At 49.5% G+C, this 16,109-nt stretch overlaps 1 protein-coding gene across 2 annotated transcripts in view; it reads right to left on the bottom strand.

Annotated features, from left to right (window-relative positions):
- MAJIN (membrane anchored junction protein) overlaps window positions 1–2,984 on the bottom strand; it is a 36,525-nt gene extending 33,541 nt beyond the window's left edge. Inside the window, exon 1 of one of the 2 annotated variants that reach the window (XM_077962423.1) lies at window positions 2,779–2,984. The gene's annotated coding sequence lies outside the window, so the exon portion shown is untranslated. The remainder of the gene's footprint in view (window positions 1–2,778) is intronic. The other variant, XM_015113829.3, reaches the window with a different exon arrangement.
- Window positions 2,985–16,109: the final 13,125 nt, after the last annotated feature.

Here is a 16,109-nt window from a genome sequence, read left to right as displayed (position 1 = left end):
ACAGAAGCTTTATAAAATAAATTTTTGAGGGCAAGAGGTTGAGTCTGTATCTGGACATGCTCAAGTTTGAGATGCCAATGAGATAGCCAAAGAGAGATTCTACATAGACTGCTGGAAACTGGCTTCCTACCTGCAGATGCACACATGAAGGAACTAGAGTTCAAAAAAGGAAAAGATGGGCTGGGCGCAGTGACTCTCACCTGTAATCCCAGCACTTGGGAGGCCAAAGTGGGTGGATCACCTGAGGTCAGGAGTTTGAGACCAGCTTGGCCAACATGATGAAACCCCCTCTCTACTAAGAATACAAAAATTAGCCAGGTGTGGTGGCAGACGCCTGTAATCCCAGCTACTTGGGAGGCTGAGGCAGGTGAATCGCTTGAACCCAGGAGGCGGAGGATGCAGTGAACCCAAATCTTGCCATTGCACTCCAGCCTGGGCGACAAGAGCAAGACTCCGTCTTTTTTACTTTCTTTCTTTTTTTGTTTTGAGATGGGAGTCTCACTCTGTTGCCCAGGCTGGAGTGCAATGGTGCAATCTTGGCTCACTGCAACCTCCACCTCCCAGTTCAAGCAATTCTCCTGCCTTAGCCTCCCGAGTAGCTGGGACTATAGGGGCCCACCACCATACCCGGCTAATCTTTGTATTTTTAGTAGAGATGAGGTTTCACCATGTTGGCCAGGATAGTCTCAATCTCCTGCCCTCATGATCCACCCGCCTTGGCCTCCCAAAGTGTTGGGACTGCAGGCGTGAGCCACCATTTCCGGCCAACTCTATCTTAAAAAAAGAAAGAAAAGAAAAGAAAAGAAAGAAAAAGAAAAGGATGTTCAGCAAAGTATACCTGTTAGAATCTTTCTGTCCACTTGCCCAGATGCCAAGTTTCAATCAAGGCTCTGGGGAGCAGCACAGAGATCTCAGTGCCGTGACTCATATTTACTTGCAAGGTGCAATCAGGCATTTGAAAGCCAGAAACTCATTCAAATTAAGACATGATGTGACAGGCAATGTTTCAATGGAAAAAATCTTGTTTTCATGGCAACTGCTAGGCCGGGGTTGGAGGGTGAGTATAGATCAGAGGAGCACTTTAGTTCCTGGGGAAAGTGTGTGGTAAGAAGGTGGGGTGTGGCCGGGCACAGTGGCTTACGCCTGTAATCCCAACACTTTGGGAGGCCGAGGTGGGTGGATCACCAAGGTCACAAGTTCGAGACCAGCCTGGCCAACATGGTGAAACCGTCTCTACTAAAAACACAAAAATTAGCCGGGTGTGGTGGTGGGCGCCTGTAATCCCAGCACTTTGGGAGGCAGAGGCGGGTGGATCACTTGAGGTCAGGAGTTCAAGACCAGCCTGGCCAACATGGTGAAACTCCGTCTCTACCAAAAATACAAAAATTAGCCAGGCATGCCTGTAATCCCAGCTACTCAGGAGGCTGAGGCAGGAGAATCGCTTGAACCCGGGAGGTGGAGGTTACAGTGAGTCAAGATCATGCCACTGAACTCTAGCCTGGGCGACAGAGCGAGACTCCGTCTCAAAAAAAAATAAAAAAGAAGAAGGAAGAAGAAGAAGAAGGAGGAGGAGGAGGAGGAAGGAAGAAGAAGAAGGAGGAGGAGGAAGGAAGAAGAAGAAGAAGAAAAAGAAGAAAGAGAGAAAGAAGAAAAAGTAGGAGGAGGAGGAGGAGGAGGAGGAGAAGGAGAAGAAGGAGAAGAAGAAGGAGAAGGAGGGAGGGAGTTGGGGGGAGGAGGAGGAGGAGGGAGAGGCGCTGGGTGTGGAGTGGGGAAAGGGGAAAGAAGAAAGAAGAAGGAAGGAGGAGGAGGAGGAGTTGGGAGGAAGTTGGGGGGGAGGAGGAGGAGGAGGGAGTGGCGCTGGGTGTGGAGTGGGGAAAAGGGAAAGAAGGAGGAAGAAGGAAGAAGGAGGAGGAGGAGGGAAGAAGAAGGAGGAGGAGGAGGAAGAAGGAAGAAGAAGAAGAAAAAAGAAAGAAGAAAGGAGGAGGAGGAGGAGAAGGAGGAGGAGGAGAAGGAGGAGAAGGAGGAGAAGGAGGAGAAGGAGGAGAAGGAGAAGGAGGAGAAGGAGAAGAAGGAGAAGGAGAAGGAGGGAGGGAGTTGGGGGGAGGAGGAGAAGGAGGAGGAGGAGGGAGAGGCGCTGGGTGTGGAGTGGGGAAAGGGGAAAGAAGGAAGAAGGAAGAAGGAGGAGGAGGAGAAGGAGAAGGAGGAGAAGGAGAAGAAGGAGAAGGAGGAGAAGAAGGAGAAGAAGGAGAAGGAGGGAGGGAGTTGGGGGGAGGAGGAGAAGGAGGAGGAGGAGGGAGAGGCGCTGGGTGTGGAGTGGGGAAAGGGGAAAGAAGAAGGAAGAAGGAAGGAGGAGGAGGAGGAGTTAGGAGGGCGTTGGGGGGGGAGGAGGAGGAGGAGGAGGGAGTGGCGCTGGGTGTGGCGTGGGGAAAGGGCAGTCTCTGGAGTCGGCGGATGACAGGGATCCCGGACTCTGTGCCGGTCACTCCCCCGAGGGAAGGGGCAGAGGCCTGGAACTCCTCAGTCTCCCTCGCACTCTCCCGGCCTGCAACCCGCGCCAGTCCCGCGGCCTCCCCGTGGGAGCCCTGCAGTGGCACGGCCTGCACCCTGGGCGAGCTTGCTGGGTGTCCCGGGAGCCCGGCGCTGAGAATGGGACCTCAGGGGGCAGGGGGGACTGCACTTTGGCGGCAGAGGGTGGGGCCCGGCCCTGAAACTTCCCTCAGAAATAACAGAAACGCAAAGGCAACTTCCCGAGGGCCCCGGGCTGTCGTGTGCCGTTACCTCAGCCCCAGGCGGCTCCAGGCTCGGCCAGGCTGTGTTTCACACACTGACTAGGAGTCCTTCGGCCTCAGAAAAGTGGCCCCGCCCAGCATACCCCCTAATAAGTGCTCTCTGAAAAGGGCGGGCGCCAACCTCGAACGAAGTCAGCTCTAGGGACTGGCTCGCCTGCTCCTCAGCGACTTCGGAGCTCGTGCCGCGCGCCCGCCAGGCCTTATGCGCACGCGCAGGCCTGGCCGTGGTCTGCGCGTGCGCATTTCATTGTCGCTGCCGAGGACGCGCGCGGCCCCACCCACCGGATGTCCTGTCGCCTTCAGGTCCCTCCCGGATTTACCAGTCCATTGTTTATTTCGCGCCTGCTTTCGCGTGGTCTGGTGGGGAACTAGCGACTGCGGAGTCCTTAGTGTGTGTACTGTTATGCAGGGCACCTTCCTTTATTCCTCGGCGACATGTTCTGCAGCAGGCATTAATGTCCCAAATTTAGGATCGCTTGAGCTCAGGAGGCCGAGGCTGCAGTGACCTGAGATCGCGTCACTGCACTCCAGTCTGGGCGACCAAGCGAGACCTGTTACACACACACACACACACACACACACACACACACACACACTCTCCCACTTTTTTTACTTAAATCTTATTTTTAAAAACAGAGACAGGGGCCGGGCGCGGTGGCTCAAGCCTGTAATCCCAGCACTTTGGGAGGCCGAGGTCAGGAGATCAAGACCATCCTCGCTAACACGGTGAAATCCCGTCTCTACTAAAAATACAAAAAAATTAGCCGGGCGAGGTGGCGGGCGCCTGTAGTCCCAGCTACTCAGGAGGCTGAGGCAGGAGAATGGCGTGAACCCAGGAGGCGGAGCTTGCAGTGAGCTGAGAGTGGGCCACTGCACTCCAGCCTGGGCGACAGAACAAGACTCTATCTCAAAAGAAAAAAAAAGAGACAGGGGCCCTGCGCGGTGGCTCACGCCTGTAATCCCAGCACTTTGGGAAGCCAAGGTGGACGGATCACCTGAGGTCAGGAGTTCGAGACCAACCTGGCCAATATGGTGAAACCCCGTCTCTATTTTGTAGAAATACAAGATCAGCCAGGCGCGGTGGCTCACTCCGGTAATCTCAGCACTTTGGGAGGCTGAGGCAGGCACATCATAAGGTCAGGAGATCCAGACCATCCTGGCTAACACCGTGAAACCCTGTCTCTACTAAAAATACAAAAAATTAGCCAGACGTGGTGGCAGGGGCCTGTAGTCCCAGCTACTCGGGAGGCTGAGACAGGAGAATGGCATGAACCTGGTAGGCGGAGCTTGCGGTGAGCTGAGATTGCAAGATTGTGCCACTGTTCTCTAGCTTGGGCAACAGAACAAGACTCCATCTCAAACAAAACAAAAACAAGATTAGCCAGGCATGGTGGGGCACACCTGTAATCCCTGCTACTCAGAAGGCTGAAGCACAAGAATCTCTTGAACCCGGGAGGCAGAGGTTGCAGTGAGCTGAGATCCAAAACAAAACAAAAACAAGATTAGCCAGGCATGGTGGCGCACACCTGTAATCCCTGCTACTCAGGAGGCTGAAGCACAAGAATCTCTTGAACCCGGGAGGCAGAGGTTGCCGTGAGCTGAGATCACGCCATTGCACTCCAGCCTGGGCAGCAAGAGCAAAACCCTGTCTCAAAAATAAAAAATAAAAAATAAATGGCGGGGGGGAGGGCCAAGCGCGGTGGTTCACATCTGTAATCCCAGCACTTTGGGAGGCTGAGGCAGGCAAATCACGAGGTCAGAAATTCAAGACAAGCCTGGGCAACATGGTGAAACCCCGTCTCTACTAAAAATACAAAAATTAGAGTTGGGCATGGTGGCCGCGTGCCTGTAATCCCGGTTACTCTGGAGGCTGAGGCAGGAGAATTGCTTGAACCTGGGAGGCAGAGGTTGCAGTGAGCTGAAATCACACCACTGCAGTCCAGCCTGGGCTACAGAGCGAGGCTCCATCTCAAAAAAAAAAAAAAGAAAAAGAAAAAGAAAAAGGAAAAGAAACAAAGAAACTGCAGAGCAGTTGTCCAGAGTGGCTGTACCATTCTGCACTCCTGCCAGCAGAGTGTGAGAGTTGCTCTGCATCCTTGTCAGCACTTGATATTTTCAGTTAAAAATTTTTTGCCATCCTAATAGATGTGTAGTGGTATCTAGTTATAGATTTAATTTGCATTTCCCGAACGATTAATAACGTTGAGCACCATTTTTATGGGCCCTTGGGATTCTTGAGAATTAATAAACCTATACCCTAACTCAGAAACAATTTACAGTGCTAAAGAGACTCACATGGATTCAGACTTAGCCTGCCATACTGGAACATTTCAACAGCAATGCTCGCAGATGACAACAAAATTCAAAGCACATATACCAGATCTGTCAAGCCAGCCAGCACATGGCAAAAGCCTGGCAACAAAAAATAGCATGCTGTGTGTGTGTCTGTCTCCAAGAAGTTCAGTATCACTTAAATATAAGAAACAGGTGGCCGGGTGTGGTGGCTCACACCTGTTATCCAAGCACTTTGGGAGGTGGAGGTGGGCAGATCACCTGAGGTCAGGAGTTCGAGACCAACCTGGCCAACATGGTGAAACCCTGTCTCTACTAAAACAAACAAACAAACAAACAAACAAAACACAAAATTAGCCAGGCGAGGTGGCATGCACCTTAATCCCAGTTGGAGGCTGAGGCAGGAGAATCACTTGAAATCGGTGGGTGCAGGTTGCAGTGAGCTGAGATTGTGCCATTGCACTCCCGCCTGGGCCAAAAGAGCAAAACTTCATCTCAAAAAAAAAAAAAAAAAGAAAAGAAAAGAAAAGAAAGAAAGAAACAGGTGTGGAGTGGCAGGAGATAGGGTTGAGTGGGGACACAGGAGCTAGACTATGAAGAAGCTTGTGCTGAGGTAATTGAATTTATCCCTACAGCAATAAGATGCTTTTAAAAGTTGGATTTTGGTTTCAGAAAAATGTTCCTGAGGCCAGGTGCGATGGTTCACACTTGTAATCCCAACACGTTGGGAGGCTGAGACAGGAGGATCTCTTGAGGTCAGGAGTTCAAGACTAGCCTGGGCAACACAGTAAGACTTCATCTCTACAAAAAATAAAAAAATTAGCCAGACGTGGAAGTGCACGCTCGTATTCCCAGCTATTCGGGAGGCTGAGGGGGAAGATTGCTTGAGCCCAGGGATTCAAGGCTGCAGTGAGCTGTGATCATGCCACTGCAGTCTGGCCTGGGGGACAGAGCAAGACCCCCGCACCCCCACACCCCCCCGCCGCTAAAAAAAAAGTTCCTGGAACCCTGGCTTCTTCATTTTCATTTTCTGCCTATTTATTCTTTCTTATCGTTCAAGGCCCAGCCCAAATGCCACCTCCTCTGAGAAGCCCTCTGTAATCCCCCTAGCCAGAAGATCAGGTCCTTTTTTTTTTGCCTTTCCTTGTATTGACTGGCCAGTCTGCCTAGAGGGTGGGAACTGTAATTTACCCCACTTTGGGCTTTGTTTTTTTTGAGACGGAGTCTTGCTCTGTCACCCAGGCTGGAGTACAGTGGCGCGATCTCGGCTCACTGCAAGCTCCGCCTCCCAGATTCACGCCGTTCTCCTGCCTCGGCCTCCTGAGTAGCTGGGACTACAGGCACCTGCCACCACACCTGGCTAATTTTTTGTATTTTTAGTAGAGACGGGGTTTCACCATGTTAACCAGGATGGTCTCGATCTCCTGACCTTGTGATCTGCCAGCCTTGGCCTCCCAAAGTGCTTGGATTACAGGTGTGAGCCATGGTGCCGGCCACTTCTTATGTGGCTTGACAAGGAATCTAGCACATAGAAGGTGCTAATCCATGTTTGATGAATGTCGATGAATTTTCAAATGAAGGAAGTTTACTGGGCAATCCAGCTCTGGAGTCCTGTCAGATTACACCAGTATTAGTTCTCAAACTAGGGCATGCATCAGAACTACCTAGAGGGCTTGTAGATTGCTGGACCAAGCCCCCAAGTTTCTAATTTGGTAGATCTGGGGGTCTGAGGATTTGCCTTTTGAACAAGTAAGTTCCCAGGTGCTGCTGCTGCTGGCAGAAGGAACCATACTCAGATAAACTTTGGATGAAACAGTCCCTACATGTGGCTGTGGGTACAGTTCAGGTGCTTCTCAGAATCAAGCTCTGGCCTGGACACTCTCAAGGGACCATCATTCCTGTGCTTTATCACAACCATCTGACCACCAGACCCTCCAGCGGATGTCTTTGGTCTTGACTACTGTCCCACTCCTTTGACCTGGAGGCAGGATTACTTTACCCTCTCCTGGTCCCTTTATTTATTTATTTATTTATTTATTTATTTATTTATTTTATTTATTTATTTTTATTTTTATTTTTTTTTTTGAGACGGAGTCTCGCTCTGTCACCCAGGCTGGAGTGCAGTGGCCGGATCTCAGCTCACTGCAAGCTCCGCCTCCCGGGTTTACGCCATTCTCCGGTCTCAGCCTCCCGAGTAGCTGGGACTACAGGCGCCCGCCACCTCGCCCGGCTAGCTTTTTGTATTTCTTAATAGAGACGGGGTTTCACCGTGTTAGCCAGGATGGTCTCGATCTCCTGACCTCGTGATCCGCCCGTCTCGGCCTCCCAAAGTGCTGGGATTACAGGCTTGAGCCACCGCGCCCGGCCATTTTATTTATTTTTGAAACAGAGTATCACTCCTTCGCCCAGGTTGGAGTGCAATGACACGATCTTGGCTCACTGCAACCTCTGCCTCCTGGGTTCAAGCAATTCTCCTGCCTCAGCCTCCCAAGTAGCTGGGATTACAGGCACCCACCACCACATCCAGCTAATTTTTTTTGTATTTTTTGTAGAGATGGGGTTTTGCCATGTTGGCCAGGCTGGTCTTTAACTCCTGACCTCTGCCGATTCACCCACCTCGGCTTCCCAAAGTGCTGGGATTACAAGCGTGAGCCACCGTGCCTGGGCTATTTATTTATTTATCTATTTGAGACGGTGTCTCACTGTTGCTCAGGCTGGAGTGCAGTGGTGCAATCTCGGCTCACTGCAACCTCTGCCTCCCAGGTTCAAGCAGTTCTCCTGCCTCAGCCTCCCAAGTAGCTGGGATTACAAGCATGCACCACCACTCCTGGCTAATTTTTGTATTTTTAGTAGAGATGGGTGTTCACCATGTTGGCCAGGCTAGTCTTGAACTCCTGACCTCAGCTAATCTGCCCGCCTCGGCCTCCCAAAGTGCTGGGATTACAGGCGTGAGCCACTGTGCCCGGTCCTCTCCTGGTCCCTTTTTCCCAGGGACTCCCAGAAAGGCTTCTCATAGGGGCCCTGGTCACACAGTCACATTCTATAACTGGCTTTCCTCCCCCTAAGCAGTTCAGTCTAAGAGCCTCAGAGGACAAAAGAAATCCTGTCCTAGGAAGGGCCTAGCACGTACAGAGGAAGAATGGGGTGCTGGGAATAGGGCCCCCATTAACTGCCAGCCCCTGAAGTTCTTAGGGAAATGCTCCGCAGACCCATGATCTCCTGGAGAGGATCAGAACCAGGTCTTGTTCCTTAGAGAGCTGCTGCTGCTTCTTGGGCCTGTGCAGCTTCCTAGCCTCCAAGGCTGAGCGAAGGAGCCATTTAATCAATAGCTCCATTTCCTGCAGCACCTGGGGCTCCCCAACCCCTATCACCTCCCTTTGGGCTTCCCAGGTCAATTACCTGCCAAGCAACGGGCCTCAGCTCAGAAAAGCTGGCCAACCAGAGACTGGTCTGACGGGGCCATGGGGAGTTGAAATGATCTGACTTAGAGAGGCAACCCTGGGGGTGGGCGCAGGGGGGTCTGCCCCCACCCCTAGGGCAGTGTAATTTAGTCTTCAGTTCACCACTCCCTCTCTGTGTGTTGGGTGTCTGGCTCACAGTAAGGCTGTGAAACCCAGTGACCATCCAGATATGAGCCTTGTGGAGCTTGAGGAGGTGATAGAGTGGGATAGGTTTGCTCAAAGAGGCCTCCAAATCCTTCCAGGCTCAGCCCAGACCTTGAAGGCCTTTGTGCAGTTTTAGCAACAGGAGTTGATTCCTGTGGTTGGTGGCTGTCACAGGACAGAAGCAGAGGACACCAGGAAGGAGGTGAAACTTCCAAGAAGGAGGTGAATCACTAACCCAGGAGTCCCCTCCCAAACCACAGAGATCCTTCAGAAGAGCTCTCTTTGGCGACCTTTTGTGTTTGAATGTAACTCAAAATACCGGGTTGTTAGAGGCTCAAGTGTTCCCAAGAATCGTCCATGGAAACTGTTCTAGACACTGGGTCCAGGCCCACCCCAGGGAGTCAGATTCAGGAGTCTTGGCATGATTGAGAGATCTGTCCTAGGTTATTTTTACCCTGACTGGAGTCTCTTCCCTGTCCACTGCCTCACTAGATAAACAGAAGCCAAGACACAAGGAGGAAAGCTTGCAAGGGCCTGGGCACGCTGTCGGATGTAGTGGAGGCAGGACTGGCCTCTCTGGAGAGACTTCAGCATTCTCCGCTTTGAAAAACGGGGCTGTAGACCTTTTTAAATGGCATGCATTTCTGCAGGAACACACACACAGACACTTACAGTCCCCAAGGAATAGTCTCTCCTACAGGATGGGAATGCCCCCAGAGGGCACTGAACCACTAACCCAAGAGGAAAGATCTCAGATTCCTTCTTGCCTCAGGTACCCTGTATCAGACCTGAGATTTTTCCTTCAATCTTCCCTGAGTACAGGCTCTGATCTGTCCATGGTTCTGATTTTAAATGGATTTCACTTGGGGGCAAGTCATGAGTTCTTTCATTCATTTGGAGCAGCTAACATTTACTGAACACTTACTATGTGCCAGGGACTGTGAGCTACTTCTTACATGCAACCCGCTTTTTCCAAAGTAACCAGACATAATAGAAAAAAACCACAGGTCAGGCCGGGTGCGGTGGTTCATGCCTGTAATCCCAGCACTTTGGGAGGCCGAGGCGGGCACATCATGAGGTCAGGATATCGAGACCATCCTGGCTAACACAGTGAAACCCGTCTCTACTATAAATACAAAAAATTAGCCGAGCGTGGTGGCAGGCGCCTGTAGTCCCAGCTACTTGGGAGGCTGAGGCAGGAGAATGGCATGAACCCAGAAAGCAGAGCTTGCAATAAGCCGAGATTGTGCCACTGCCCTCCAGCCTGGGCGACAGAGCGAGACTCTGTCTCAAAAACAAAACAAAACAAAACAAAAACCCACCACAGATCATAAATGTGTAGCTCAGTGAATTTTCTTTTTCTTTTTCTTTTTTGAGATGGAGTCTCACTCTGTTGCCCAGGCTGGTCTTGAACTCTTGGGCTCAAGCCATCCTCTCACCTGGCTTCCCAAAGTGTTGGGATTACAAGTGTGAGCCACCATGCCTGTCTGAACATATACTTTTCTATTATACCTTTTGTATTAGTTTTCACACTGCTGACAAAGGCATACTTGAAACTGGAAAGAAAAAGAGGTTTAATTAGACTTACAGTTCCACATGGCTGGGGAGGTCTCAGCATGGCGGGAGGCAAAAGATACTTCTTTTTTTTTTTTTTTTTTTTTTTGAGATGGAGTCTCGCTCTGTCGCCCAGGCTGGAGTGCAGTGGCCGGATCTCAGCTCACTGCAAGCCCCGCCTCCCGGGTCGATGCCATTCTCCTGCCTCAGCCTCCCGAGTAGCTGGGACTACAGGCGCCCGCCACCTCGCCCGGCTAGTTTTTTGTATTTTTTAGTAGAGACGGGGTTTCACCGTGTTAGCCAGGATGGTCTCGATCTCCTGACCTCGTGATCCGCCCGTCTCGGCCTCCCAAAGTACTGGGATAAGATACTTCTTACATGACAGCAGCAAGAGAAAAATGAGGAAGCAGCAAAAGCAGAAACCCCTGATAAACCCATCAGATCTCATGACACTTACTCACTATCACGAGAATAGCACAGGAAACACAGACCCCCATGATTCAATTACCTTTCCCTGAGTCCCTCCCACAACAGGCGGGAATTCTGGGAGATACAATTCAAGTTGAGATTTGGGTGGGGACACAAGCAAATCATATCACCTGTCTACATTATACATTCTATCTTTGTCTATACACACACACATATATATTGGGTGGACTGTAGGTGGGTACCTTTTTAAATCTCCATTTTCCAGATGAGAGAGCTGAGTCTTGAAGTTGAGTGAGGAAATAATAGAGCTGGGACTCGAACCTAATCCTATCTGACCCTGGAGTCTATGCTGTCTAACCACCATGCTCCACTGCCTCCGAAAGCACAGGCTTTTTAAAAGTACTCATTGGCCGGACACAGTGGCTCATGCCTGTAACCGCAGAACTTTGGGAGGCCGAGATGGGAGAATCGTTTGAGGCCAGGAGCTCAAGACCAGCCTGGTCAACACAGCAAGACCCCATCTCTAACGAAAATTTTAAAAAGTGAAAAATTAAAAAATAAAAGTATTCATTATGTGTTGGCCAAGTGTGGTGACTCACACTTGAAAATCTAGCACCTGGGAGGCCGAGGAGGGAGAATCACTTGAGCCTTGGAGGTCAAGGCTATAGTGAGTTGTGTTTGTGCCATTGCACTCCAGCCTGGGCCTCCCTGTCTCAGTAATAATAATAATAATAATCATTGTGTGCCACACTGGTGCTGTCATTGAGGGCGATAAGAGGGTAGCAAGACGCAGTCACACAAAAAGGGAGATGATAGAAAAGCACATGGTGAGGAAAGCAGGTCACTTTTTTTTTTTTTTTTTGAGATGGAGTTTCGCTCCTGTTACCCAGGCTGGAGTGTAATGGCGTGGTCTTGGCTCACCACAACCTCCGCCTCCTGGGTTCAAGCAATTCTCCTGCCTCAACCTCCCGAGTAGCTGGGATTACAGGCATGCACCAACCACGCCAGGCTAATTTTGTATTTTTAGTGGAGATGGGGTTTCTCCATGTTGGTCAGGTTGGTCTTGAACTCCCGACCTCAGATGATCCACCTACCTTAGCCTCCCAAAGTGTTGGGATTACAGGAGTGAGCCAATGCACTGGGCCTGCAGGTCACTTTTATCTTGGAAAATTACAGGAGGCTTCCTGGAGGAAGGAGCATTTGAAGAGGAAGGATGGGGGCAAATTCTGGGCATGAAGGAGTGATAAGGGAAAGACTATCAGGCTGAGAGCTCTGGGTGCACAAGAAGACACAGGCTGCAAAGGCCCTCAGAGGTCATCCTGCCCATCTCTCATTGTCCACCAACCTACTGATGGCTTCCAAATTTATTTATCCAGTTCTGACCTTTCCCAGACTCCAGACTCTTATTTAAACCAGTTGGATGTCAAATAGGTATCTCAAATTTAACATGGCCAAAACAGGACTCCTGATCCCCACCATGAAACCCCAAACTGCTCCTCTTCCAGCCTTTCTTGTTTTTTGGCACTACCAGTTGCTCAGGTCCCAAATCTCAGAGTCATCCTTCCTTCCTCCCTTTCACCACACTCAATCCATGAGCATATCCCATCAGCTCTATCTGTAAGGCACACCCTGAATCCCACCACTTCTTTTTTGTTAATTTTTGATTTTTGTGAATACACAGTAGGCGTGCATGAGATGTTTTGATATAAACATGCAATGCACAATAATCACATCATGGAGAATGAGGTATCCACCCCTCAAGCATTTATCCCTGGTGTTACAAACAACACAATTACACTCTTTTAGTTCTTTCCAAGTGTACAATTAAATGATTATTGACTATAGTCACCCTACTATATGCTATCAAATAGTAGGTCTTATTTGTTCTATTTTTTTTTTTAATCTCTTAATCATTCCCACCTCCCCCCACCCACCCCCAATCCTCTTCTTAGCCTCTGGTAATCATCCTTCTACTCTCCATCTCCATTAGTACAATTATTTTGAGTTTTAGATCCCACAAATAAGTGAAAACATGTGATGTTTGTCTTTCTGTGCCTGGCTTATTTCACTTAACATAATGATCTTCAGTTCCATCCATGTTGCAAATGACAGAATCTCATTCTTTTTATAGCTGAATAGTACTTCATTGTGCATATGCACCACATTTTCCTTACCCATTCTTCTGTTGATGGACACTTAGGTTGGTTCCACATCCTGGCTATTGTGAACAGTGCTGCAACATGAGAGTGCAGATATTTCTTCGATATACTGATTTCCTTTCTTTTGGATCTATACCCAGCAGTGGGAGTGCTGGATCATATGGTAGCTCTATTTTTAGTTTTTTGGGGAACCTCCAAACTGTTCTCCATAGTGGTTGTACTAATTTACATTCCCACCAACAGTGTTCAAGGGTTCCCTTTCTTGCACATGCTCGCCAGCATTTGTTATTGACTGTCTTTTGGGTATAAGCCATTTGAACTGGGGTGGGGTGGTATCTCATTGTAGTTTTCATTAGCATTACTCTGATGATTAATGATGTTAGCACCTTTTCATATGTCTATTTGCCATTTGTATATCTTCTTTTTTTTTTTTTTTTTTTTGAGACGGAGTCTTGCTCTGCTGCCCAGGCTGGAGTGCAATGGCCAGATCTCAGCTCACTGCAAGCTCCGCCTCCCGGGTTCACACCATTCTCCTGCCTCAGCCTCCTGAGTAGTTGGGACTACAGGCGCCCGCCACCTCGCCCGGCTAATTTTTTGTATTTTTAGTAGAGACGGGGTTTCACCGTGTTAGCCAGGATGGTCTCGATCTCCTGACCTCGTGATCCGCCTATCTCGGCCTCCCAAAGTGCTGGGATTACAGGCTTGAGCCACCGCGCCCGGCCCATTTGTATATCTTCTTTTGAGAAATGTCTACTGGAATCTTTTGCCTCCCCCACCTTTTTTTTTTTTTTTTTTGAGACGAAGTCTCGCTCCGTCTCCCAGGCTGGAGTGCAGTGGCATGATCTGAGCTCACTGCAACCTCTGCCTCCTGGGTTCACACAATTCTCATGCCTCAGCCTCCCAAGTAGCTGGGATTACAGACACATGCCTCTCAAAGTGCTGGGATTACAGGCACCCGCTACCACACCTGGCTAATTTTTGTAGTTTTGGTAGAGACAGGGTTTCACCATGTTGGCCAGACTGGTCTCGAATTCCTGACTTCAAGTGATCCGCCCGCCTCGGCCTCCCAAAGGTTTAGGATTACAGGCGTGAGCCACTGTGCCCAGCCTTTTTGCCCATTTTTAAATCAGATTATTAGGTTTCTTTCAGGAAAATAGGAAGAAAATTTTAAAAGAAAGATTATTAGATTTTTTTCCTATAGAGTTGTTTGACCTCCTTATATATTCTGGTTATTAATCCCTTGTCAGATGGGCTGACCTTTTCTTACCACCTCACTGCTTCCACTCTCACCCCTGAACAATCTGATCTTTTGTAAATGTCAGGCTCCCTGATTCATGGAAAAAAGGCAATGCCCTTGCAGTGGTCTGTATGATCTGGCCCTTGGTTATCTCTCTGACTTTATCCCTGACCAACTGACCGTCTCTGACCCTCCTTCATTCCCTCCAGCCACACCAGCTTCCTGTCTCAAATGTTCCAGGCTCACACCTACCCCCAGGCCTCAGCACTGGCTGTTTCCTCTGCCTAGAACGCATCTCCACCTGGCTAATTCACTGCCTTCTTCAAGACCTTGCTCAAATGTTCTCCTTTTTTTTTTTTTGAGATGGAGTCTAGCTCTGTCACCCAGGATGGAGTGCAGTGGCGTGATCTCTGCTCACTGCAACGTCCACCTTCTGGGTTCCAGAGATGCTTGTGCCTCAGCTTCCCAAGTAGCTGGGACTACAGGCATGTGCCACCATGCCCTGCTAATTTTCTTTTCTTTTTTTGAGATGGAGTCTTGCTCTGTTACCCAGGCTGGAGTGCGATAGCGTGATCTTGGCTCACCGCAACCTCCGCCTCCTGGGCTCAAGCAATCCTCCTGCTTCAGCCTCCCAAGTAGCTGGGATTACAGGCATGCGCCACCATGCCCAGCAATTTTTTTGGAATTTTTAGTAGAGATGGGGTTTCATGTTGGCCAGTCTGGTCTCGAACTCCCGACCTCAGGTGATCTGCCCGCCTCGGCCTCCCAAAGTGCTGGGATTACAGGCGTAAGCCTCCGTGCCCAGTCACTAATTTTCTTTCTTTGTGTATCTATTTATAGTAGAGAAGAAGTTTAAGTTTTGCCATGTTGGCCAGGCTTGTCTTGAACTCCTGGCCTCTAGTGATCTGACCACCTCAGCCTCCCAAGGTGCTGGGATTTAAAGCCATTACACCTGGCTTCAAATACCCTCTTCCTATTGAACCGACCTTGACCACCTTTTTTATTTTATTTTATTTTATTTTATTTTATTTTATTTTATTGAGACTGAGTCTCGCTCTGTCACTGAGGCTGGAGTGCAGTGGTGTGATCTTAGCTCACTGCAACCTCCACCTCCCAGGTTCAAGCAATTCTTGTGCCTCAGCCTCCTGCGTAACTGGGATCACAGGGGCCTGCCACCATGCCTGGCTAATTTTTGTATTTTTAGTAGAGACGGTGTTTTGCCATGCTGGCCAGGCTAGTTTCGAACTCCTGACCTCAAGTGATCCTCCCACCTCAGCCTCCCAAAGTGCTGGGATTACAGGTGTGAGCCACCGTGCCTGGGCGACCACCCTATTTTAAATTGTACCTTCTCCACCATGACCTTCTTGATTCCTCTTTTCTTGTCTTATCCCTCTTGACCCAACTTCCCTACTAAATATAAGCATTTTTGTCTGTTTTGTCCTCTTCTTTATCCCAAATGCCTAGGATAGTGTTTGAAAAGAGGTGCTGAATATTTTTTAAATGAATTTAAAAATCAGAGGCTGGGCACGTCAGAGTGCTCTGTTAGCCAGGCTGGAGGCCAAGGCGGGCCGATCACCTGAGGTCAGGAGTTCGAGACCAACCTGGCCAACATGGTGAAACACCACCTCTACTAAAAATACAAAAATTAGCCGGCGTGGTGGTGGGCACCTGTAATCCCAGCTACTCGGGAGGCTGAGGCGGGAGAATCACTTGAACCCAGGAGGCAGAGGTTGCAGTGAGCTGAGATTGCACCATTGCACTCCAGCCCAGGTGATAAGAATGAAACTCCATCTCAGAAAAAACAAAACAAATCTCTCTGTCTCTCTCCACACACACACACTCTATTGGTTCTATTTCTCTAGAGAACACTGACTAATACACCTGGGCAAGTCCATCTCATCTCTGAGCCTCAGTTTCCTCTTCTGTAGTATGGGAGGGAGATTAATTAGCCAGTTCATGAGGGGTTGCCCATCTCTATTATTCTCTCTTCTTTCAAAGACTCTATAGGTTACAACCAGAGGTTTAAGCAACTAGGCAAAGCAGA

This window comes from Macaca mulatta, chromosome 14 (genome assembly GCF_049350105.2).
Source record: "Macaca mulatta isolate MMU2019108-1 chromosome 14, T2T-MMU8v2.0, whole genome shotgun sequence".
Classification (NCBI taxonomy): Eukaryota; Metazoa; Chordata; class Mammalia; order Primates; family Cercopithecidae; genus Macaca; species Macaca mulatta.
This window is presented reverse-complemented; position numbering and strand designations above follow the sequence as displayed.